The sequence below is a fragment of the Gossypium hirsutum genome, chromosome A10 (genome assembly GCF_007990345.1).
Source record: "Gossypium hirsutum isolate 1008001.06 chromosome A10, Gossypium_hirsutum_v2.1, whole genome shotgun sequence".
NCBI lineage: Eukaryota > Viridiplantae > Streptophyta > Magnoliopsida > Malvales > Malvaceae > Gossypium > Gossypium hirsutum.
In genome coordinates, this window is record NC_053433.1 from 30,561,202 (window position 1) to 30,587,626 (window position 26,425).

The 26,425-nt window shown below is 33.3% G+C and overlaps 1 long non-coding RNA gene across 2 annotated transcripts; it reads left to right on the forward strand.

Moving 5' to 3' along the window:
• The first annotated feature begins 14,270 nt into the window (after positions 1–14,270).
• On the forward strand, positions 14,271–25,949 carry LOC107897884 (uncharacterized). Of its 2 annotated transcripts, none has more exons than XR_001684307.2 (4): positions 14,271–14,820; positions 14,925–15,201; positions 15,406–15,494; positions 25,171–25,949. It is a non-coding gene; the product is annotated as an uncharacterized lncRNA (long non-coding RNA). The 2 variants fall into 2 exon arrangements; XR_001684308.2 differs by lacking the exon at positions 25,171–25,949 and adding an exon at positions 21,650–23,360.
• The last annotated feature ends 476 nt before the right edge of the window (positions 25,950–26,425 follow it).

Genomic DNA, 26,425 nt, shown 5'->3' on the forward strand with positions numbered 1-26,425 from the left:
GTGAATCAGGACAAGTCGTGTCTAGGATTAAGGTCACATGGTCTCCCTCAAAGGCGTGTGGACCATATGCCCCCACATGGCCATGTACCTCTGAAACTATAAGCTAGTTTGAATCTTACAAAGCCAACAACCCTCCACACGACCTGCTATATGGTCATATCCCTTATGTAGGTTAATTTTTGCAATTGGTACATGACCACGGTTTGTTACACGGCTTAATCACACGGCTGTGTAACCCCTCCACACGGCTTATAACACCGCACACAGCTTGGCCACACGGCTGTGTGACCCCTACTTTACAGTTTCACTCAAAATTTTATGAATTATTCAATTTAGTCCCTGAACTATTTTTAATGTTCAATTTCGGTCAATTGAATCCCTGATAATATGAATAATATTGGAATCCATGATTCGATTGACTAAATTATTATTTTATATACATGATATGTGATTGTAACATGTCTACTATTATTGTATTTCTAATAAACCATTACTAATACTTGTATTACTGTATTGCTGATTGCATGATCAACATGCTTACTGTTATTGATGAACCAAATACATGTCATACATGTCACTGCTACTATTGACCTGAATACATGTTAAGCATGTCTACTATTTCTGTACTATTACTAGCATGTCATACTGCATTACATGGGGTGGGACGATTGAAAGGAGGAAGTACTGGCAGTTTAATAATTTGTGACACTAATGGTTTATCCACGAATTTACTGGTAGCTCTTATCTGCAAGCATGTTGTGTACTCATAATCTACTGGCAGTTTATATGCAAACACTAATGGTTCATCCAAAAACTTACTGACAACTTTTATCTACAAACACGTTGTGTATTCACAACCTACTGGTAGTTTATCTGCAAACACTGATGGTTCATCCACAAATTGAAGTGTCCGAGTTTAAAGAGTTTTGGGGAACTTTTACTGTGGAGTGTAACTGTAACACCCCAACCCTAGCCCAGACGTTATGGCTAAATTTGAAAGAGTTACATTAGTTTTAAAAAATATTATTTTAATCAAACTTAGTTGAGCGTTTCAAAAACATAAAACTTGCAGAACTCTTACAAACGTTCAGAAAAGCTTAAGTCTAAAAACACTTATTCCAAATGCCAAAATCTATTTCAAAATCATTTTCTTCGAAAATACAGATTTGACAAATCTTTTCTGATTAATGCTAACATTAGTTAAAAACTATTTATCTATTTAAAAAAAACACTTAAGGGTTTACTTAACTCACAACGGAAAAATTTTAGAGTTTTAATTTTTACAAACCGAATTCTAATTTGTTAGCTTGTATGACTATTCAGTTTTATGTTAAAACTTCCAAAAAGCAACGGACAAAATGAAAACCAAAACCAAAACACAGCCCGAAAACAAAATACAATCTTAAAAATCCAAGAATAAATTTTCTAATGTAAATCACCATATTTACTTAGACTTAGACGAGAAAACAATTTGAACTCTCGTACGCCATTCAGACCAAAGTCAGAGGTTCACCTGAAACGTATAGACAAAAAGTGAGCTAGAAGCCCAATGTTTAAGAGTATGCCTAAAGATCAATCATGAGATAGTTGTAATAACATACTTGGTTTATCATGTTTATTAATATAAGGAGTTGCCATTATTATTTCAGTTTCTTTTCTGTGTGCATACATAAACTATTTTATAATAATGTCCTGAGAATAATATGATTCTTTTTAAAAGATCCTTAGTCAAGTATTATTGTTGGCTAGGATAATAATAATGCATTAAGACTAACATGTAGTTGATTGATGATAAAGAGTTGTCATTGATATGGAGTGTCAGAATTAATGCATGAATATGTGTGTTAGAGAACAACATATTGGACTGACCCGCTATGAGTATGTTTCTTGGATTATTATGTAATTGTCACAACATTACTCATAGTGATTAATATGTATATGATCCTCATACTTGAGATCATCTTTATCCTAACATCGTGAGTTGTATATTTTGATACAGTCAAACAAACACCGTAACTGGTTGTTCTATAAAGACTGATGTTGGATATACCACAATCTATGTTGAGGGATATAGTTGATCAATATAGGATAAGTCCCTCCTACATAATGGGAGTAATATCTCAGGCCACTTGATTGAGTAAGGCTAGAAATGCATGGCCATGCTCAAATAAGTTGATATGAGATGTCATACTTATTTGTGTATCATAGTCTACTCAAGGTATCAAGAAACATGGGATGGACTATGCAAGTGTGACTATTACATGACTTGTGTCCATTCTAAAGATATAGGACTTAAGGATTAATGCATGAAAGGTTAATCACAAAAGGTTATGTCGAATCATGACTTCTTGTAACTTAGGTAGCATTGATGCATTGCTAGATGCCACTCATTGTTTGTAACATTAGAATCGTTCTAATATTACTGCTAACGTTACAAGAACCTATAGGGTCACACCCTATGGTTGAAATGAACGAGGTAAAACATAGTTGGTATATTGCTTGGTTGTCACATGAATTAAATTAATTATAGAATTAATTTAATTGGGCAATCAAATTGTTGAACATACTATATGTACAAAGATGTTGTATACATAATCAAAACATAATTTTATTGATATATGAATTTAGTTCGTATATAAGTTTAAATAAATATAGTTTACCGAAATCTTTATTATAATTAATGTAATTATAATTTTTCGGTTAAACATTATTATATTTATTTGAATGATAATTATTATGTTCGGATTAATTTTAATGAATTAAAATTCGTTATAAATATATACCAATTAAGAGGGAGTTATATATAGCAAGGGTAAAAACCCTAAAAAGGATATATAAAAACTAGCCCGAAAATATGCAATGTGGTCTAGCAACCGTTTAGCAAAATACTCTCTGAAAATAGTTTTCTGGGATTTCTACCGTTCATTGTCAATCGGATGGACTACATAGAGGCCGACATCGGAAAAGGTTGCGCCTTGGTTTGATAGTGGTTCAGCATTCCTGTTGCCTAGGCATCGCTGTCTACTCAGATTGAAGTTTCGGTAATTTCAAAACCTTTTTATCACCCCGATTCGTTCCTTACACATAGATCCTTGGTTTGGATCGCCGAAATTTTTTTTTTAAATTTTTCGCTGCGCCTTGGAGGCACCGGTGTTCCAACACAATGTGTGACCTAACCTACAAAAAGAAATTTTACTATGGTTTTGCATTTACAATAAGGAACTCATAATTTCATATCATACTATATATCAGAGCATATCATAAATCACAACAAAGCTCAACATATATCGGAACATATCTTATCATATCAAAGCATATTATAAATCATACCATACCATATCATATTATATCATATTATATCATACCATGCAATGTCTTACCCCCATCCGCTACAAATCATCTTCGACCAGCCAATCACACCAAAATAGGCCTACAAAGATCCATCCATCCAATCACAGCAATATGTGGCGGTGTTCCACTCATATAATCGCAACTGAGCTGCCAAATATAAATTTACAGTCTAGCCACCATAATTGCAGTATAAATTTTCATATAACACTTCCTCCATCATATAATAATCCACCCTAATGCATATGCAAAATCACGCAAGCATATAAAAATATCACATAGATTGTATAGTTTGCATACACAAACAAATATTACACAGAGCGTAACATAACACATATCTTATACAAATCATAGCATACTGTACTACATACTCGTATAAGATAACTTATCAGAATAGACAATAGAATTCGTATAACACACATGCTTTACAAAATAGTCATGCTTAACTTATGTACTTATTTATAGCAAATCATAACGCATTATTTTACCTATCAAAACTTATTTAACATACCTTATACACTTACCCATGTTTGTTGACTGAAACTTATGCTTTTCTAGGCATGTATAATGCCCACATACCCAATTTTTGAGTCCCTTAATCAGGCTCCAAAATTGGCCTAAAAGGCCCACACAACCCAAAAACCTAGCCCCTATGATCTACACGGTTTGCACGATTTCACACAGCCGTATGCCCTACATGGCCTACCCACATAACTTGTATTATTTTAAACGGCCATGTGTCCTACAAGGTGTACCCACACGACCTACAAAAATATACACACAATCCATTATATGGCCCAGTACATGGCCGTGTGGTCATTGGGCAATTTCAAAAACAGTCATTGTTTCTTAAATTTTTCGAATTTCGAGCAATAACTTGGGTTAAAATCACACACCTGACAATGAGATTGATCAACCACACAATCATACAGTTTGAATCCTCGAACTAACAACGGCCTAAGTTGTTTCAAAGCTTAATTTGTTGGAGGTTCGTTTAACGTCATTCATTCTTTTCCTATTCACAAAAATAATGCCACCATTCCTAACAATTTTTATAGCACACCATATCATAAACCAAAAGCTAACACAACCTCAACCCTTAACACCCATCGAAATCAAAATTACTTATACCAAACTTATCTACTCCAAAGATTAGTAATGCCACAACACGCGCGTATAATGATGGACAAGAATTAAGAATAGAAGTGAAGCAAAAACAAAGGAAAACCACAAAAATAAATGAAGGAAAAGAAAAGAAGAAAGAGAAGAAGATGATAAGGAAATGAATAAATGTAAAAACAATTTTTGGGAAAAGTGGAAAAACATGGACCATTGAGGGGGAGTAATTTTGGGAAAATAAAATTGTTAATAATATATATTTAAACCACCTATACCCCCACTAGCTCTTACCAAATCCAATTACTTATTCCGTCAATTTTTTCCCAGAGTTAACAGAAATAATTTTTACTTTGTATACACGAGGATTCAAACACAAGACCAAAAGGTAAGCTGACATATATCACTGAACCAACAAGCTCATTCTGTCATTAGTTGAGCAAAAGTAATATATAAGTCAGATGTTTAAATATAAGGTTTGGAACAAAAAGAACAAAAATTCAAAAGAAAGATTTGAACCCAGAACCTCACACACACAAGCACAACACTTATCTACTAAATCAGATTAATTCACTTGACAAAATTTTACAATTCTAATTTATTCTAACCCGATTTTCAGGATGTGATAGTAATGGTGGGGTAAGGCCCTTTCTGTTAAATTGAAATTGCATTGCATTGACACTTATAAGCATGCTCAAATGAACTGTTAACTTCTACTATACTATACGAATGCTTTGGTATTGAGAAATGTTATTATGTATGTTAGGTTTATTGTTTTGCATTGGTTTTCTTGTGATGGAACTCACACTGAGCTTCATAGTTCACTCCCCTATTATTTCCATCTTTACAGATAACCCACTAGGTTAGGACATGGACTCGACATCCAGAGGGTCTCTGCTAGAGTGTTTTTTTTATTGAAAGTATTTTAGGCTTATTATTTACATTTTCTACTATTCAAAAGACTGTACTGTTTTATAATTAAACTATGGCATGGGGCTTATGTAACATCCTGATTTTATGGCTAGTCAGAATAGTGGTCTTGGGACCACAAATCAGGAGTCGAGTAAATTATGTTATTATTATTTTGGATTCATAGCATGTTTATAATAGTACATGAAAAATTTGGTGAGCTAATTTTAACATTTGTGAGCACAATTGTGAAAAATGATTAAATCGCATAAAGTGCAAAAGTCTTGAATTGATAGCTAAGGGTGTTAAATAGCTAGAGAACCAAAATTAGGGGTCTTTAAAGGGTAATTAGACCTTTAAAAAAAACATAGTCAGCCATGAGAGACAAATTGGAGAGAAGGTCAAAATTAGGTGAAGCTTAGGTCACCATTTTTGACTAGATGTCTTTTTAATAAAACAAAAAGGAAGCTATCATTTTTCTCTCTTCTTAGTAAAAAATATCAGCCATTGTAGGGGTTTGAAAGCTTCAAAAATTTCAGCAATTTTGAGCCCTCTCAAGTAAGTGATTTTCATAGCTTCTCTTGATGATTTTTGTATTTTTGAGACCCTAGAAGCATGAGCTTTCAAATGAGGGGTATATCTTGCAAAATGGTTAAAGGTCTAGGGTTTTTCCATGAGAGAATTTAGGGTGTTTTATAAAATTTTATGGAATAATATGAGTCTTAGTTGTGTGATAGACAACTTCTGTGAAATGTGTTACCATGAAAACACTTAAAGGGACCATTTTGCACAAGTTGTAAAATGAATGATAAATGTGTGAAATAGAGAGAATTTGGGGTTTCTTTAAGAGTAAAAAGAGTTTAGATAAGCTTAAGATGCGAAGAAATTCGATAAAAATAAATTTTTGAGCATAGGGGTAAAATGGTTTTTTTGCTAAAGTTTAGGGGCAAAACGGTTATTTTATCGAATATGTGAATTTTTAATTACTTAATTTTATTTAGTGATTAAATGAGTGCATTTTTATATTTTAGATCAAGAATTTCCAAATCCAAACCTAGACTGGGAGAAAACCAAGCAAATTGACTAAACCGACTAGTCGTATACATTTTGTAAGACGAGGTAAGTTGTATGTAAATAATACAACTACATTACTAATGTATGTGTTAAATTGTATTTGAATTAATATAACATGGATTGCTTGATTGTGGAATTGAGATGGTATGATAGAGTTCCTGTTCGAACTTAGGAAATAAATCGGATATTCATGTCGTGACGTTTGGGTCATTTGATGTGAACTAGTGTATGACATGTCTGGGACATGCATCGGCCACATTATGAGAGTCAGTGTAAGACCATGTCTGGGACATGGCATCAGCATTGAGACGAGAGCTAGTGTAAGACATGTCTAGGACATGCATTAGCCTCGAGACGTAAGCCAGTGTAAGACATGTCTAGGACATGCATCGACTACGAGATGATAGTCAGTGTAAGACCATGTCTGAGACATACATCGGCTACGAGATGATAGTCAATGTAAGACCATGTTTGGGACATGGCATCGACTTGAGATATGAGCCAGTGTAAGACCATGTCTGGAATATGACATCAGCACCTTACCCACGTCTGAGGCTTAATGAATATCCGGTAGTGATCCAAATGGTTCAACGGTGAACGTTATGTTTTAAGCTAATGAGGGAAGTATAATCATGTTGTGAGTGGTACATGTACCTAATTGGTACGTATGAGATATGAGCTCATTGAACAATGTGTGACTAGTATGGATGGTAATGAGTAAGTTATGCCTATGCCTACCTTGGTATCATGAGCATGTGGATCATTGATAAAATGTTGTTGTTGTGTACTTACTTATATGCAACTTACTAAGCTTTTATGCTTACTCCCTTTTCTTTCTCATTTCCTTACAGTGCCGCCTATCTAGCTCAAGGATCTGCGAGAGTCAGAGACATCGATCACACTATCAATCGAAGCATTCGGTATAGTTGGATTTATATTTTTGATTATGGCATGTATAGGACTTAGACCTTATTATTTTGTGTTTTGAGATTTGGCCAAATGTGTTAGCTTGGGTTAGAAACCCTTCAATTTGTATTATGTCTTGAATGATGGCTAACATTCATTTTGAATTTATAAAAGATGCATTATCATGAGATAATGAATGTCTATTGTGGCTGACTTGATTTCAGAAATTGTGCTCGTTTTAGCATTGATTGGAATTTGTATGGAAATAAGCAAGTAAGGGTGGCAATGAGGCTTGGTAAATAGCCTTATATTGTCTACACGGATAGACACACGGGCGTGAGTCTAGACCGTGTGTGACACAGGGTCTACCCCATGGGCGTGTAGTTCGGCCGTGTGTCCCCTGCACATAAAAATTTCAAGTCAGTATGCATGGTAATAAACACACGGGCAGAGACACAGCCGTGTGTCTCAGCCGTGTGGAGGACACGGCCCAGCACACGGGCATGGCCGTGTGACATTATGAGCATGCTAATGTTAGAAATAGAATGTCCATTTTTTTGCACACGGGCCAATGACACTGGCGTGTGTTTGGCCATGTGAAAACCCCTGTAGGTGTGAAATAGAAATTAATTCCACATGGGTGTGGGACACGGGCGTGTCTCAGGATGCTTAGGCCATGTGAAGCACACGGGCCATCAGCACGACCATGAACAAATGGTCAGGTGTGTGCCCTATTTTAAAGGTAAATTTCTTAAGGTTGGTTTAAGGACCTGGAATGGCTCCAAATAGCTTTCAATGATCGATTTGGGGCTCGTAGGCCCATAATAAAAAGTTTAAGGTAAATATTGAAAAAGTTTTAAGTTTGAATTGAGTCTCAGTGACTTGAGATTGGTTGTAGGCATGAGATCAAGTTAGGTAATGCCTTGTACTCCTCCTCGGCGTGGGTTACGGGTATAGCGTGTTACAACTTAGGTCTTGGTTTTATATAGCTTGTATGACATTTAATTTGATAAAATAGGGATATTGATTATTTATGCATGAAATATAGTTATTATTAAAACTATGTTAAATATCACTTTTCCACTGGTAGGTTATAATTAAATTTTTGAGTAATAGATAAATTAAAAATTAACTAAGTATTCAAATGTAAACATCGTTACAAGTTAAATGTTAAACTTAATCGGGTTTTTGTTAACTCATGAGTTTTTATAAAAATATGTTAAGTTTTCTGCCAAGATAAAAAATGTTCTAAAATGATTGTTTTATAAACTCCGATAGCTTATTAGGCTATTTTGGTGGCAAATGTAATCTTTCGAATTTGAGCCCAACGTCTGGGTCAGGTTGGGGAGATTACAACTACTTCCAAGGAGTTGTTTTTTATTCATTTAGTTTCTATGTTATCAAGCCAAAACTGATATATGTTTTGAGGTTTGTCTAGGTTTTGTATAGGAGCACTTTCTAATGTTCATTGAGGAGCCTTTTTGAGTGAGTGCAACTTGAATTGTAAATTTTTAGAGCTTACTATCTAAATTCTCATGGGGAGACTTTAGAGATGAGTATTCTAATTTTTAGGTATAAAAGTGTTAGCTCTGTACTTGGAGAGTGTTAGAGTGTTAGAGTATAATTCATTTGTTGTATTGATGTTCAAAGATAGTGAAATTGCTCCCTGAGCTAGGCTTCGTAGACATAGGGAAATCGAACTGTGTAAACAAACTTTGGTGTTCTTTGTGTTTTTTGTTTACTCAATTTTCGTAGTGCCAGGCCATAGTGACCACTGTAGTCCTGCACTTCCATTCATTGTTGTTTTATTCATAAATCAACAACTTTAGGTAACAATTTTTTTTTATTTAGTCACTCAACATTTTGAAATTAAATATTTTAATCACACTTTCTGTTAACTTAGGAATGCAAGTCTTACGTGGTCTTTTTTTTATTTTTCTAATAATAAATTTAACCTTTTGATGTTTACACATTCTATCAATCTGGTCTTTAATCTAAACTATTCAAAAAATTGAGCTCTCAATATTTAAAAAAATTGCCATTTTAGTTCTAATTTTAGTATTTTTAGTATTTTTCTGATCTAAGCCTTGTGTTTGGGGAGTGAGCTTATATTAATTATTTGTAGAAACATATCAGAATGGGCCTACTGGTTTGGTGGTTAAGTTGAGTGTTAGTTTGTTAAGGGTCTTGTGTTCGAATCCTTGCGTGAGCGTGGGAGTTTATTTTTGATCTGTTATCTGATAGAGTTCTAGTTGTACTGAAAGTATGAGGAGGTTGAGATAGTGGATTAGTGGGAGAAAATCAAGGGATGAATGGTTTATCCAGGATTTTATTTTATTCTTCGTTTTTATTCTTTTTCCAAAATTTTCTCCTCCCAATCAACTGACGTTAGCTTCTATTTTTCCCTGCTGTTTCTTTTTCCCCTATTTTCTTTGGTTTTATTTTCTTCTTTACTGCTGTCGTACCTGATATTCTAAAGATTTCGGTGCTCGTTGTGTGACTTTGGTAAGTGATTCTAGGACATTTTGTGATTAGCGTTGTCTATATGCGAATTGGGATTATAATCTTCTTTGGTTGGCGTTAGGGTGAGTAATGTGACGGTTTAATTCTATATTTTTGTGGATTAAGAGGAAGGGGTGAACAGTGAAGTCACGTTCTGATAGCCTTTATCGCGCTAGGGTCGATCCATTCCTCGGTAAGTTAATTGCGCTATTTTGGGTTCATTTTTGAGTGATTAATTAAGTGCTTTATGGGTCAATCTGAGGTGTTGGGATGCTCGGGAGTGATTCTGCATCGAAATAGTACCAGGTGTGTACTCAAAAATATAGAAAATGGGGTTTCAGTAAAAGCCAAAAAAGCCTACTGTCAATGCCACAATGGCGTGTGGACGCCCGTATGGTAGGCCGTGTGCCATAACATGGGCGTGTGATCGATGAGACTAGGCTATGTGCGCAAGACACGGTCGTGTGATGGCCAGGTAAGCCGTGCGCGACACACGGACTGGACTGATCTGGGCCTTGTGGACCACACGGGCGTGTGGGTCCACACGGGTAATCCACATGGGCGTGTGGGATTCTAGGCTAAGCCGTGTGATCCATACGACCAAGGCCAAATTGGGTTGTATGGGCCACACGGGCAAGCCACATAGGTGTGTGAGCCCATTTAACTGAAATGTGTTCTAAGGTTGCACGGGTTGCCCAAGCCGCTTGCGAACCTACTGTAGGGTCGGTAAGTACTATTTGGACCCTTAAATGCATGAACTGTATGTATGATGTATGTACTGAGCATGATGATTATATGAATGAATATTGAATTGTATGTATAACTAATATTCATGTATTAGCATGTCGTATATTGTATGTTGTATTGCATTGGGTTGGGGTGTTGATATTTGAATGAAGTGTACTAAAAGGCTCTAAGCCTATTATTTGGCAGCTTAGCTACAATTTATTGATTATGTGCCGTATTCGGTACTACTTGGAGTGTAGGGATGGGTAGGTGTTTTAAACCCCACATAGAGTGTAGGGATGGACGAAAATGGTGTGTAGAAGCTAGTTGGGTAGGACTCTGTTTACTGATTAATGTATACCTAATACTGTTACTGTGATGGGCTTAGGCCTTAATTCATATCTGATACTGAAACCGAAATGGGCTAAGGCTCAAACTGCTACTGAAACTAAAATGGGCTTAGGCCCAAACTGCATTTGACTGATGACTATTGTTTGACTGTATGCATGTCTTCTGTGGGGATTACGCATTGAGTTTATGTAAACTTACCCCTTTCTGTTTTATCTGTACAGGTAATCTCCAAACTTAGACGGATTGGTGCGGCGGAGGACTCAACGATGACCACAAGTCTATTGAACAATTTTAATTTCTCTTATGGTTTTAATTCCTATTTGTTTCTGGGTATTTTTTATGTAATTTGGGACTTTTGGACTGTTTACCTTGTTTTGGGATTTTAACTGTTTTCACGAACTTTTGAAGCGCAACGAAACTCAGTTATTTTTTTTAAACAAAATACTTTTCCTAAAATCGAATGATTTTCCTTAAATATCACGGTTTTAAAAGCTTCCGCTACAGAAGAGGTTTAAACGAATCAAATTAACGAGAAAGTAGTTTTGGAATTGATGGAAGATAAAAAAAAGCTAATAAACGGGAACAGTTTTAACTTGATAAATTCGTTTTCAAATTCCACTTCATGTGACATTACCAGATTCGGCTATTACGTCTAGGCCGAGTTTGGGGTGTTACATAAACACTGAAAGAATAAATTTATTATTAGGTCAATAAAATAAAGTCACGTTAAACTTTCAATTCTAAGTTAATGGCAAGACTGACTAAAATATTTAATTTTGAAAAGTTGAGTGACTAAAACAAAAAGTGTTGATAATTAATGACCAAAATAAAACGAATTGAATAGTTGAGTCACTATTATTGTATTTTACACTATTTTCTTGAATGTTGTAAAAAATATCTCATCTTTCACTTCTTTTTTTCACCCAACGCCTAATTTTTTCACTTTTATTTTATGTCAGATTAATTAATTATTTGCATTATTTTACTTTGCTGAATTAACGAGCTTTAATTCAATGGCTCAAATTACTTTTAAACAAGAGAAATATTAAACTAAATTTAAATTTAAATTTTATATTTTATAATTAAATTGAAATTAAAATTAAAATATCATTAAATAGTAATTCGGATTGGATTAGATTGAGCTTATATAATCTTTGTCTAAGGTTTTTTTTTATGTTTGACAAATAATTTCACTCTTGAATAAATTTAATTCATGATATTATTGAAATATATAAAATAAAATATAATATAAAATACACTAGAATCAATGTTTTTGCTCTTAAATTATATGAAACTAAATAAGGAGAATTGTTGTAGTATGGTAATTATCTTTTGCTTGAAAGGTAAACAAGGGTTTATTTGTATTATACTCTCATGATTATTCTTTATTTTTGGTATAATTATAGGTATTTTTATCTATTTTACAGCTTAAGACTAATTTTATTAGGGTTAATACGATATTAAAAAATTTGTCAATGATAATAATTCTTATATTCGAACTCAATCCAAATACTTGGAAAAACTATTAATCTCATCATTCTTCTTATTTAGAAAATACACACAATTGATATAAATAATCATCTTTGCTTGAATGGTAATTAATTTTATGCTTTCCCCAAAATAATCAATAAACACACTTGTAAACAAAGGATAAGATTTGTGAAAAGCAAAGGGGGTAATGGCAATGGCAACTTGATGGTGCATTAATTGAGAATGGTGTAGGGTTCTTCCCTTAGAAGTAGGGCATAGAAATTGGGGGACCATATGTATGTTTTTAAGGCATTTAGATCGGCATCATTTCAAAATTTAAAAGAGGTAAAAGATTTTTCTATGTTTATATGCCGGCACATCTAAGAGTTGAGTTTTGGATAAGGTTATTTGTATTTTTTATTCAAATTATTATTTAAATTTAATTATTATATATATAAATACGTAATTTATTTTTTAAAATATCAAATGAGTAATAATTTGAGTCTAAAATCCCAATAACAAAACAACTCTAGGTAAAAAAATTTGTGGACATGTCAACTTTTGTGAAAGCTATTGACATTAAATTTGTCACAATGTCCCACTAAATTACTTTATTTGCACATCATAGAATGCAATATGTTTGTCCCCTTCATTGGTCAACACATTTATTTGCTTCGAATTAAACTCACCAACAACATTGTCCACTAATCTTTGATATTTAGTCCTTTGATGAAAGAGGTCTCCTTTTTCACCCGTGTAAAGCTATAACCCTATCAGAAAATTCAACCTATCATATATATAATATAGAATGTTATAATAAACGTTGATAATAGCGATAAAACGATCACAAAACAATAAGATAAGAAAAATAAGAACACACAGATTTTACGTAGAAAATTATTTCAGAAAAAAATTACGGACAGAGAAGGAGAAATCCATTAATGTTGAAAAACGAATGATACAAAAAGAATTTCGATTACATCTATTTAAGGATTGAAAAATCTTGTTCTAATCAAAGTCAAATAGAAGAAAAATAGTTCTATACAGATTCAACTTCTGCTGTATTGTCCGTAGCACAACTCCAGTCCAATTTTGTGCTTAATTTGTCACTTTATTTATTTCTTCAACAAGTGACGAGATTCGGGATGCATAAACTTTAACATACAAGATATTTAACTGAATCATTTTTTATCTATATTGTAGGTATGAATTAAAATATATTAAATTATGAAACATATGAATAAATTTTATGATTATATGTGATAACAATATTTTTAATTATTTAAAGTTCTATTATGTTTTAAAATTTTTATTTGTTTAAAAACATGTTATATAAAAAAATAACTTAATTTTAATTTTTGAGTGTTTTAAAAATGTTGTTCAAAACCATTTTTAATTTTTAAAGTTGTTTTCTATTTCTATTTTGTATTTTCAAAAGTATTTTATATTAGTTTGAAACATTATTTAATTTGAAATTTAATATGCTTATAGATTAATTTAATTTATAAATTCTAATAATATTTCTAAATTGTTTATAAATGATGTTGGCAACTTTAATTTTTTTTTTAGTTTTTTTAAAAAATTTATAGTATTTTAGTTTCTTTTTTAAATACATTGTTTCGATTTGCTTTTAAATATTTTAATTTCTAAAACTGTTTTAAAAAATAAATTTCATTTTCCACATTATTTTAGATTAATTTTGAAAATTGTTTCATTTTATATTTAAATATGTTTTTAAAGTATTTTAAGCTTAGTATTTTAACAATATTTTAAAATTTTCATTTCTATATTTATAACAAATTTAATTTTACTTATCGGTTTTAAAATATGTTTATTAAACTCAAGCAATTTGTAGTTTGTTTTGTAAAATGTGAATTTAGTTTTGTTTTATTATTATTTTTTTTTTTTGAAAAGAAAGCTGTTTATAGCATTAGGCCTTTACAAATAACAGGAGAAGTCCACCAAACATCTTACAAACCAAAGCAAAACAAAAAACTAAACGGGGATAGAACAACAAGAGAAAAGAAAATAATTAAAAAGAAAACCAACAAAACATCATCTTCTCCATCCAGCAAAGCTTCAGGCGCTGTGCGTGTCAAACAATCCCAAAAAAATAAACGGCAAAATCTTCCAAATCCGACAATGAATCATCCAAAAAAGAAAGCAGCTGAGATGGGCCACCCTATATCAGTATTTCTCAACTCCATCAATAATTAGAAAATGGGTTATGGAGGTCGACTGCTTCGACGATCATCAGCCACTTCTAAAGCTTTTAAAGGCGCATCTTCCACCCAGAACAAATCTCATTCAGTTTGCATACCCTTAACAGCCATTGCATACGCTGCTCCTTTCCTTTCTCTTGCAATGAACTGGAATTGACAAAAATGGAATCTCCTCGCCAGGTTCTTCACGTCCCAGGTAAACGGTCTAGTCTCCGAGTAATCCTCGCTCGATTGTTGAATATTATTAACCACCAGTCTTGAATCACTCTTGAGAATAACATTTGTAAAACCCGAATCAAGGGCAAATTGGAGCCTATGGAGAACAACAAGCGCTTCAGCAATCACCACCGAATGAACTAGGTAATGTCCTTGAAATCCTGACCCCATTATAAATCCCTCATCATTCCTAATAATAAAACCTGACACTGCTCGTTTTTTGGAAACCGACAATCCCGCATCTACATTAATTTTCACCTACCCTTGTGGAGGGGGCAACTATCTTACCATGGATCTCGGGTGGGGATGCTTCAAATTCTTAGCACTACTACGATATTCCAACCCAAAACCCCTAATGAAGGTAACAATTTCCTCCACACTTTGCATCCTTCTTTCATGTACAAGTTTATTTCGAGAGAACCACAGCGCCCAAATTGTAACAGCAATTACTCTTTTTTCTGTTCCTATTATAATTCTCCAATAGCCAACTCAACCACTTATTAAAAATTTAAATTTGCCATTAAAATCGGCCACTGGACGTCTAACTTAGACCAAACTGGCGCAGTAAACAAACAATCCCAACAGCATGAGTAGAGGATTCACACCACTGGTAACAACGCAGACAACTATTATCAGAAATCAACCTCCTAAAATGTAAGTCCTAAAAAGTAGGCAGATAGTTTTGCACAAATTTTTAGATTGAAATGCGAATTTTTGGAGGACACTCTAAACTCCATATCTGCTTGAACATTTTTTGCTCATTGATGCTCACAATAGAGTTCTCCAGTAACATTTTATAGCCACTCTTCACAGAATAGATACCAGAATTCTCTCTAAACCAAACTACTTTATCAGATTGATCAGTAGTAAGAATAGGTAAACTCATAATTTGGTCAGCTTCTTCCATCGAGATTGTCTCTATTCCAACGATTAGGTTCATTCAGAATTAAATCAGCCACCCAATTAAAACAGCCACCCTTTCAGTAGAAATAGAGCGTTGATCTTTCCCCGGCAACGAATAGTCTTTCCATATTGACATCGATGTTCCAAACCCAATTCTCCACTTCAAACCAGAACCTAATAGGCCTTTAACACACCAGATACTTTTCCAATCAAATGATGGATTTGCTCCTAAAGAGGCTTCCATAAAATTAGCTCCCTTATAGTACTTTGCTTTAAGCAAACATGCAAGTAAAGAACTCGGGTTTTCCAAAAGCCGCTAACCCTGCTTAGCAAGAAGTGCGATATTAAACTTGGCCAAATCTCGAAACCCCATCTCGCCCTCCTCTTTTGATACCTGCAGCTCCTTCCATGAACACCAATGAAGCCTTTTTTTTCCTGCTTTTTTTGCCATCAAAATTGAGCCATGACCGCTTCCAAATCTCTACAAATGGCTGACGGTAACAAAAAACAATTCATAGCATATAGTGGAATAGCCTGGAGCACAGCTCTGATAAGAACCTCCCGCCCCCTATGGAAAGTAATCTCGAGCTCCAACTTGAGACTCTTTTAATTAGCGTTTCTTTAAGTTCCTTAAAAGCCCTATGTTTGTTACACCCCACCATTGAAGGGAGATTAGGGTATTTATCCAGATTTAGATTCTGATTAACCCCCAAAACCCTACAAACCTCATCTCTGTGAAACTGATCAACATTGGAACTGAAAAAGATCTCTAACTTGTCGAAGTTGACTTTTTGGCCAGAACAGTTAACATAAACCTCTAAAATATCTTTGATCACCATTGCTCTATTGATAGACGCATCTCCAATGATAAGGCTATCATCTGCAAAAAACAAATGGGTGATTCGTGGTGCTTGCCTACTAACCCGAAAGCCATTGACAACTCCCCTAGTAGCAGCCATTCTAAGAAGAGTCGACAAGCCTTCACCACATATAAAGAATAAATAAGGACTAATAGGGAACCCTTGGCGAAGGCCTCAAGACAGGAAAAATGAATCCCCCACCTCCCCATTCATAAACATAGAATACAAGATCGACGTGACACAAATAGTAACTTTCTCAATCCACCTATCCAAAAACCCCATCCTTCGAAGCATAACATGCATAAAACTCCATTCAACCTGGTCATAAGCTTTACTAATATCAAGTTTTAAAGTAAATGACCCCTTTCTCCCTATTTGTTTTCTCTTCATAGAATGTAAAGTTTCATATGCAGCTATGATATTATCCGTAATGAGTCTTCCCAAGACAAAAGCACTTTATGCTTCACCATTACACAAATGGAGAATCTTTTGAAACCTATTCGCCAAAATCTTTGAAATGATTTTATATAAAATATTACAAAGACTAATAGGTCTAAATTGAGTCATGTACCGAGGAGAACTGACCTTGGGAATTAAAACAAGTTTTGTGTTGTTAATTTCAGCCATATTATGCAACCCCTACAACGTCTCAATACAGAAATTAGCCACATCTTTGCCCATGATATGCCAAAACCTTTGGTAGAAAATCATCCCTATCTCATCTTCGCCAGAAGCTTTTAGTGGGCTCATGGCTTTAAGAGCCGAACACACCTCTTCATATGTAAAATCCTTCTCAAGGTCCTCGTTCATCTGTTGAGAAATACATGGCTCAACACCTTCTAAATTGAGCTTGGATCTCCAACACTTTTCGTTGTAAAAAGAGAAGTAAAATAATCAGTGGCCAGCCATAATAAAGTAGCATTGCTCGCATGGGTATTACCCTCGCCATCCACTAACTCTTCCACCTTATTCCTTTTACATCGATCAATTACCGATTGGTGGAAAAACGGGTATTTCTATCCCCATTTTTCAGCCAATTCGCTCTAGCTCTCTATTCCCATAAAGCTCCTCCTTATCCACCTCCATATTAATTTGCAGCTTGGTCTCTACAATTTTCCCCAAAATCTCGTCCGTAGGGATTTCGTTATTTAGTTGAAGCAACTGTTTTTCCAACTCTTTCTTCGTGATAGACTTTTTTTTTAATTCCCCTAAACCATTCCTCAAGGCCCATACCCATAGCCTTTATCTTATTTGGAATAGGCCCCACACTCTCGGTCCAAATTCTTCTTACCTCCAATTCACAAGAGTCCTTCAGCAACCACGAAGCTTCAAATCTGAACTGCCACTGCTTCGAATGTTGATTCCCAAAATTTGAATTAAGCAACAGAGGGCAATGGTCTGAAAATGCATGAGATAGATGACTTAATTTAAAATTAGGAAATAAATCCCACCAAGGATGATTCGCAATACCTCTATCAAGACGTTCTCAAATATTATTAATTCTCATACGTCCTTTTTCCCAAGTAAACCACTGACCATTGAAACCAATATCAGTGAGAGAACAGTCATCCATAACTTTTCGAAATCTACACATTTGTCTTTCCCTCCTAGTTAGCCCCCCTTTCTTCTTAGATGAATATGCAATTTCATTGAAATCTCCAATAACAACCTAAGGAATCTGTGGGGAATCATTCAGAGTACGTAGCAAATTCTAAGATGTTTCTCGCAAATTTTCCTCTGGTGCTTCGTAAACCCCCTTACATCTCCAAGTTTTCCCCTCTGAATCCTCATCAATCATAACATCTATCTGCCTACTTGAAAAAGAGAGAAGAGAGATTTTGCAATTATTATTCCAGCCTAACGATAAACCCCTACTTCTACCATTTGAATCAACATCAATTCCATTAAGAAAACCGCACTTGGGTCTGACCTTCTCCATCTGATAACCTTGAAGTTTTGTCTCAATTAAAAACACCACCGTGGGACTTATATCTTTCAGCCTATGCTAGAGACGATTGATAGTTCGAGGCCTCCCCAAGCCCCAAACATTCCAGCTTAGGAGTTTCATTGCTCCCGCTGGCTTATTTAGTAAGGCCTGCCGATCTTGAATTATTGTGTACTTGCAAATAAGTAACAAGAGTTTCGTTAAACAATATGGTGAATTCAGGGTCTTTTGAGTCCATCACTGTGCATTATTGGACCATTAGTTTCTTCATGGGTTACCATCTCCTCATCAAACTCGTCATTGCTTTGGATCATAACCCCAAGTTTTATTGGGCCTATATTAACAATAGCCTTTCATTTTTCTTTCACAGAAGCAGAAACATAATCTTTTTGACTAATCCCCTCATTAATTCCTTTAATTACTAGATTTGATGTCAGAATCTCCCCTTTTCTTCTTTCCCCCATTGATCTCGTGTTACCAAAATTAGAAAGATTCTTTCCTTTGTCTTCCACAAGCCATTTACTCTTCCATGACTGGTTGTTTCTTGATTGAGCGCGTAAAGAAATATCCCACTTAAAAACCTGCTTTGATTGTGGCTGGATAACTCTCAACAGATAAAAACTCTCTCTATGTCCCAATTTGCCACATAAAAAAACAAAATAAAGTCAGTTTTTCATACTCAAAACGAATATAAACAGATTCTTCATTTTTAAGCGCAATCCTCTTTTTCTTTTGAGAGGCTTCATAACATCCACTTTTACCCCGACTCTTATAATGTGTTTATATCCCAACTGAACAGTAGTCGAATCATACCCAATGAATTCCCCTATGAAATTTCCCAGCTGATGAGTCACAGCGGCTGCCATAAAGCCAAGAGGGAGATCATGTATTAATATCTAGAAATCCACCCAATGCAACTGAACACTTAAAGGATCCTTGCCTTGTTTCAATTGATGAAGAATTAGTAGATAAGAATTGAAATCCCATAGCTCGTTCTTTATTACTCGCTCTACATCCACTTCATAATAAAAACGAAATAAGTATCTTTCCCTTCCTAGATCAGAGATTGAAACACCCCTATTGGATGCCAAACACTCATCAACATCGATCACATTGCTCGAAAATGAACAACACTAGAAGTAAGAAATACTCCCACTAACATAAGAGATCTTTTGATTTTTCTCCTCCCTCTCCAATTGAATAATTTCGTCTTCTTCATCATCCAAAGAAAGCACCGCAATTGAATCTTCCATTAAGAATCAAACCAAAAAGACAACCAGGATACCCAAAAGAAACAAAAATAGGAAAAAAAAAAACAAAACCCGATCTATGCCAGAAGAAAGAGCGTGTCAAAAGACAGAGAAAGAGCGTGCCAAAAGACAGAAAAAGAGCTATTTTATTAATTTTTAAAAATCTTTTATTTTTTTTAAATTTAAACCTATGCGATATAAAAATGAATCTTAATTAAACCTCAAATTTAAAAATGAAAGTCGCTTTATTATAAGAAAACAAGTTGTCACAATGAGAATACATCACAAACTCTTAAGTCATACAATACTTCAAGACCTTATTTTAGATAATGCTAACTTTTTATCTTGTGTGGATTATTCGTAAATATTATAAAATTTTTATTTATTAAAAAATTGTCTTAAATTTATGTAATTTATTTAAATATTAATCAGGTGTTTTTTATTTAGTAGTTTAAAACCTTTTATTAGAAAAAAATTATAAAAAAAAATATTTTGAACTTTGAAACAAAAGAAATAATATGATTTTTTTTATGAAATAAATTTATTATTATTATTATTTTTAAAATTATCGGTATGACTGTAATTATTGATTTAAAGATGAAATTTAAAACAAAATAAATAAAATTATTATTTTATAAATTTGGGAAAAAATAGTGTTCATACATTTATTTGCTGAAAATTAGATATTTGAAATTTTTAAAAGAAAAATAAAAAAGTAGTAAATTTTTTGCATTAACACAAAAAAATCATATATAATTGCTAATTTTTGTAAAATCATGGGCATGACATTTTCATTCTGTAATTATTGATTTGAAGGTGAAAACATGGTTTTTTTTCTTTATAAAATTTTTTTCTTTATAAATTTGGAAAATAAAATCGTGTTCATACATTTTATTTGCTGAAAACTTTAAAATTTGAAATTTGAAAAAGAATAGAAAGAAAGTAGTAAAATTTATGCACTAATACATAAATAAAATCATATATACACGTGTCATAGGATAAAAAGACTAAATATAAATGATAAAACTATAGAACACAAATTTTTTAATTAAAATAAGAATAAAATTACCTCAAAAACTATATTTATCTCAAATTGTAAATTTAAAATTAAAATTTTATTATAATAAAAATTACATAAAATTATGTCATATTTTGAAATTAAAATTTAAAATTTTATCAATAAAAAGATATGACAAATTTTTAAGTTAATTTGTAAGGTAAAAGAGTAAAAAGACTAAATATAAATGATATCTAGAAGGCTATATAATCAATAAAGTTAGAGTTTCTTGAATTGATATTGTAGAGTGTACCTTACATTTTGGACGAAACAAAGTCGACATTGTAATGAGGAAGAGCCGACATCCTGACGACGCGGCATACGATGTCCCAACAATGCGACATGTGACGTCCCGACGAGCCGATAAATGATGTCACAATGCGACACGTGTTCCCTACTAAATCGAGTTTCTTCTCCCAGTTAAACTCTGTTATCTTTTTCCAATCGAACTCTGATTATTCTAGGGATATTTTAGTTATATATTCACACGAATTTCAGCTTATAAAAGGGCCTTAGTAACCCTATCATTGATATTTTCATTATATTAAAATTAACAAAGATTAAGAAAGCTTTGAGAGAGCTTTAAGGGAATCTCGTATTTTAGCCAAAGAGTTTTGTTTCTAGGATTTTGGGTTTGTTTGTTTTTAGGTTATCTCTATTGTGTACTCGTTTAGACTATTTTTCGTTTTAGTGAAGTTTTATTTACCCGAAGTTTTTTAATCCTATTTAGAAGAGTTTTCCACGTAAAACTTGTGTTTGATCTTCTTTATCTTTTCTATTTCGTTGTTTATAAGGGTTGATCTCCAACAAACTGGTATTAGAGCTTGATTCGGATTTCACATTCAAATGGTTTAGAGATGGCAACAATGAGATACAATATCGAGAAGTTAGATGGAATCACAAATTTCATTTTATGGCAAGCTTGGATGACATGAAGGGAAACTTATTGAGGAAGGATAAACTTGATAACAGGTTAGGTTCGAAGAACAAGCTAAATGGGCAAGCCTCATTTTTGGTTTCTAGAGGAAGGCAGCAGTCTAAAAATTCAAGTAAAAAAAGATCCAGGTCGAAAATGAGATCAAAGAACCTAAACAAGACCTATGGCTACTACAAAAAGATAGGTCACATTAAAGCAGAATGTTATAAGCTCCAAAATAAGAATAGGAGGGGTACCAAAAATGACGAGAAAGAGAAGTAGAAGATTGATATAGCCGACGCCCGTATTTTGGAGGACAAATGAGATGATTTGCTGTTGGTATCTATGACCAAAAGGTCTAAGATAATGTCTGAGTGGATCCTGGATTCATGGTGTTCTTACTATGTGTCCCAACAGGGACTTGTTCTCCACGCATAGTTCAGTTGAAGGTGGAGTTGTGCTTATGAGGAACAATTCACCTTATAAGATAATTGGTATCAGCACAGTTCAGATCAGGATGCACAATGGTATTATGAGGACACTGTAAGATTTCAAGTATGTGCTTGATTTGAAGAAGAATCTCATCTCTTTATGTATCTTAGACTTAAATGGTTGTAGGATCGTCATCGAGTCAAACAACATCAAACTATCTCTTGGAGCTCTTGTTTTGATGAGAGGACAGAAAATTGGCAACTTATGCATTTTGCAAGGTTTAACGGTGACTGGTGCAACAATAATTACAGAAGCGGAGACAAAATTGTCCCCACGTCACGACAAGGACTCCCATGATGCCGCGAAGATGCGATGAAAGCTATTCTTTACGGATTCTTAATCAACTTAGTTATGACACATGCGACTCAGTCATATAAGCGAAAAAAGGTATGACCATTTTGAGTAAAAGAGGTCTTCTGACAAGCACTGGAATTGGAAAGTTAAATTTCTGCAAACATTGTGTTTATGGAAAGCAGATTTGAGTTAGCTTTGATTTGACAGTGCATAGGACAAAAGGAACCTTTGACTACATTTGTTTTTATTTATGGGTCTAGCTCTAATCGCCTCTAAAGGAGGTAGCAGATATCTTCTAACTTTTATTGATGACCACTATAGGAAAGTTTAGGTTTATTTCCTGAAGCAGAAGAATGAAGTCTTTGAGATCTTTAAGTATTGGAAGACTTGACTATAAAAATAGACTGAGAAGTCCGTAAAACGATTAAAAACAAATAATGGTCTTGCATTCTGTTCAGTCGAGTTTAATGATTACTGCAAATGGGAAGGAATTGAAAGATATCGTATAGTTGTTGGTACCCTGCAGCATAATGGTGTTGTTGAAATGATGATCAGAACTTTATTTGAGAAAGCCCGATGCATGCTTTTAAATGTAGGTTTAAACAACGAGTTTTGGGCACAAGTCGTTAACCTGACAAGTTATTTGGTAAACTAGTTTCCATATTGAGCATTGGATGGAAATGTTTCTAAAGAGATATGGTTGGGTAATCCTCCAAATTACTTTAACCTTAGAATATTCAGTTGTCCTTCAAATGTTAATTGTTGCATCATATGTTTTGAAATATATATAAAAATTAAATCCGTACACAACATGAATTTAAAAATTATATATTAGGCAATAATTATTCAAATATAGTTTTAAAATATAATATTTAAATAAGATTCAGATTATTTTTATTTTAAATCTATTTTTTCAAATCACTTCAATCTATTCTATTTTTTATATTGTAATTTATTAACCTTAACCCTAAAAGTAATTTTCATTTTTTAATAATTTAGTCATTACTATGTAGGTTTCTGTAACAGCCCTTGCCCAACTCGATCATCGAGTTCAAATTACAGGATGCCACAGTCGTTGCTAGAACAACTTCTAAAAAGAACACCATAAACAAATCACTTCAATACTCAAACATTTCATAAATGTAGTTATTACAAGTTAAACAAACTCTTTCGAGATTCAATTGAGCTTACGAAAGCTCAATTGCTAAACTAAACATTAAATAGGACCAGATTGCAAATTTTCTAAAGTTTTAGAACATGTATCGATACCCTTGCTAAGTACCGAAACCATTTTGAGTTTCGATGTTTCAGAAAAATCAATTTAAAACGAAAGGTATCAATACCAGACTTAAAGTACCGATACTTTATTCAAGGTATTGATACCAATTTATGGTACAATGTTTGAAAATTTTGTGGAAAAACATTAAATACTGATACCCTTATTCAAAGCATCGATACCTTAAAACAAATATGTCAAAAATCTTCCATTTTGGTATCTATTTCATGCCCAAACCAATCCATAATCAAAGGGTGCTTAAAAACACTCTAAAGCCTTACATAAAATAGTCCAAAACCACACCTAAACATACACTTCAACAATTTCTCAATCAACCAAACCATTAAACATCAATTAAACACTTAAACATATAATTTCTACCAATGAAATCACAAACCATTCAAGCGTGCTTATCCATTCAATTCCATCATTTTAACCAAACCATTTCACATTCAAATTTTTTTATTCATGTGTTACATTTATAGTTTAACATGGAATCAAACATACACATAAATAATATGAACAACTTTCTCAAACAAAGTTTCAACCAACTATCATTTCCAACTAGACTTATACATATAACACCTATATATACGCCACCTAATCGAATTTAAAATGAGCAATAGTCTACTAAATTAATAGCAGGATAGTGTAAGTTTGAGGTGATCCGATTGACACATTTCGCAAATTGATAATCTATAAGGAAAAAGAAGACAACGGGTAAGCATTTTATATGCTTAGTAAGTCCAAATGAAATTACTTAACTTACCTTGATAATTCAACAATTTAAGCTATTAAAACATATTGAAAAAACATGGCAATACATTGGCATCGTATTGATTTCATATACACATCAACAAGTACATTCAAGATTAAATCATTTACATGATAAAAACTTATAACATGATTCCATAATTGTTTAAAATTAATCATATAACATGTATTAACCTATCATGAACCATTTACGTACACATTTCATTCAAACATAATCCATTCATTCAATCTACCTTCCATTTTAACTTTTGTTTTTGTCCGAAGAACTATAGCAAATTGAATTCGGATACAAGGGATTAATTTGCTCATATGAGCTGACATATTTGGGTTGCTAACTGTAAACTCAAAATTATATAGGGTTTTCTATGTATTTTTACCACCTTTTTACTTAATAATTATGTTTATCTTGAGTAATTATTATTAAAATAAGTGAATTTTACTTAATTAGAAATATGAGACATGAATTTGTAAAGTATGTGAAATTGTGCTTAATTACATAATTTTTGTATATATTTTGTATTATTTCATGTTAAATTATTAATATGTGATTTTTCACTATGTAGGAGGACCATTAAAGATGTGATTAATTTGAATTAAAAATGGACATGCACAAATTAATTCATGTGGACAACAAGATCATGCAATTTGGGTCATGAGGTTGATAATTTGACCCAGTAGAAGAGGTGCTAAAAGATGGACATGTTTGCTAAGTTATTGGACTGAGAAACCCTCCAACAAGGGGGAACTAAAGCCCAGTTTCAACATAAGTAGATGGCAGCCCAAAAGTAAGCTTTGGGGTATTTAATTGAAGGTCCTTACAATTGGAAAATAATTAGAAATCAGCCCAACTACTTTGTTGTTGAAATCATCCACCCTATGGCTATTAATCGCCTTGGTTTGAATTCAAATTGAAGAGACTAAGTAATCCCCTTCTCGTTGAAATATGGCTGGCCATGCATGGTAGAAAAAGAAAGAATTTTTAATCTATTTTTAGCTAACTCTACCCCTTACCTTCACCTATAAATACCATGCACCAATCCCTTAATCGATCATCCCTCACAACTCATTTCTCTTCTGTTATTAGCATTTTCTCCACATTTTATTTCCCTTTTCCTTCCCTTGCATAGCTGTCCATCTCCTTTCCATCCTTTAGCCACAAAAGTTGTGTCAAAAGCATTCTTTGGTCAGCCACCTTAGGAACTCCTTAGCAAAAGAAGCATCGAGCAGAATGGAGGAGCATATTAGTCAGAATAGATCTGAAAGACTATTGGAATGAATTAGTCAAAATAGATCCGAAAGGCTGTTAAACTTAATAAAGTTTACTGTTTTCTCTTTTGATTTATTTTAATTATGTTTGCTTTGAGTTTACGATTTTTGACATCAATAATGATATTTTAAATCCTATTTGCTAGGATGATTATATTAATTCAATAAGACCTATTTTATTCATTTTTAACATGTTTAAGCCTCAGTCAATCATGTTTTCAATTAATATCATGATGCATTTCATTCATACATGATTGGGTGCACTCAAATTAGCTGAGCGATCCTAACCAGACGACGACTAGTAGAGACATAATTGATAAGTGCAACGCTCAATTTAGATCCTTAAACTCGACTAAGTTGAGGTTCGTAATATCTCTAGTTAGCTCTATTGCCTTGCATAGTTTTTAGGTTTATATAGTTAAACTGTTGCAAACGTAAATGTCCCTATTACCTTACATAATTTCTAAGAAATCCTTAGTTAATATGATCAATAAAATGCATATTTATCTAAGTAAAAGGCTTCGAAAGGACTTAATTTGGTTTCCAAACTCA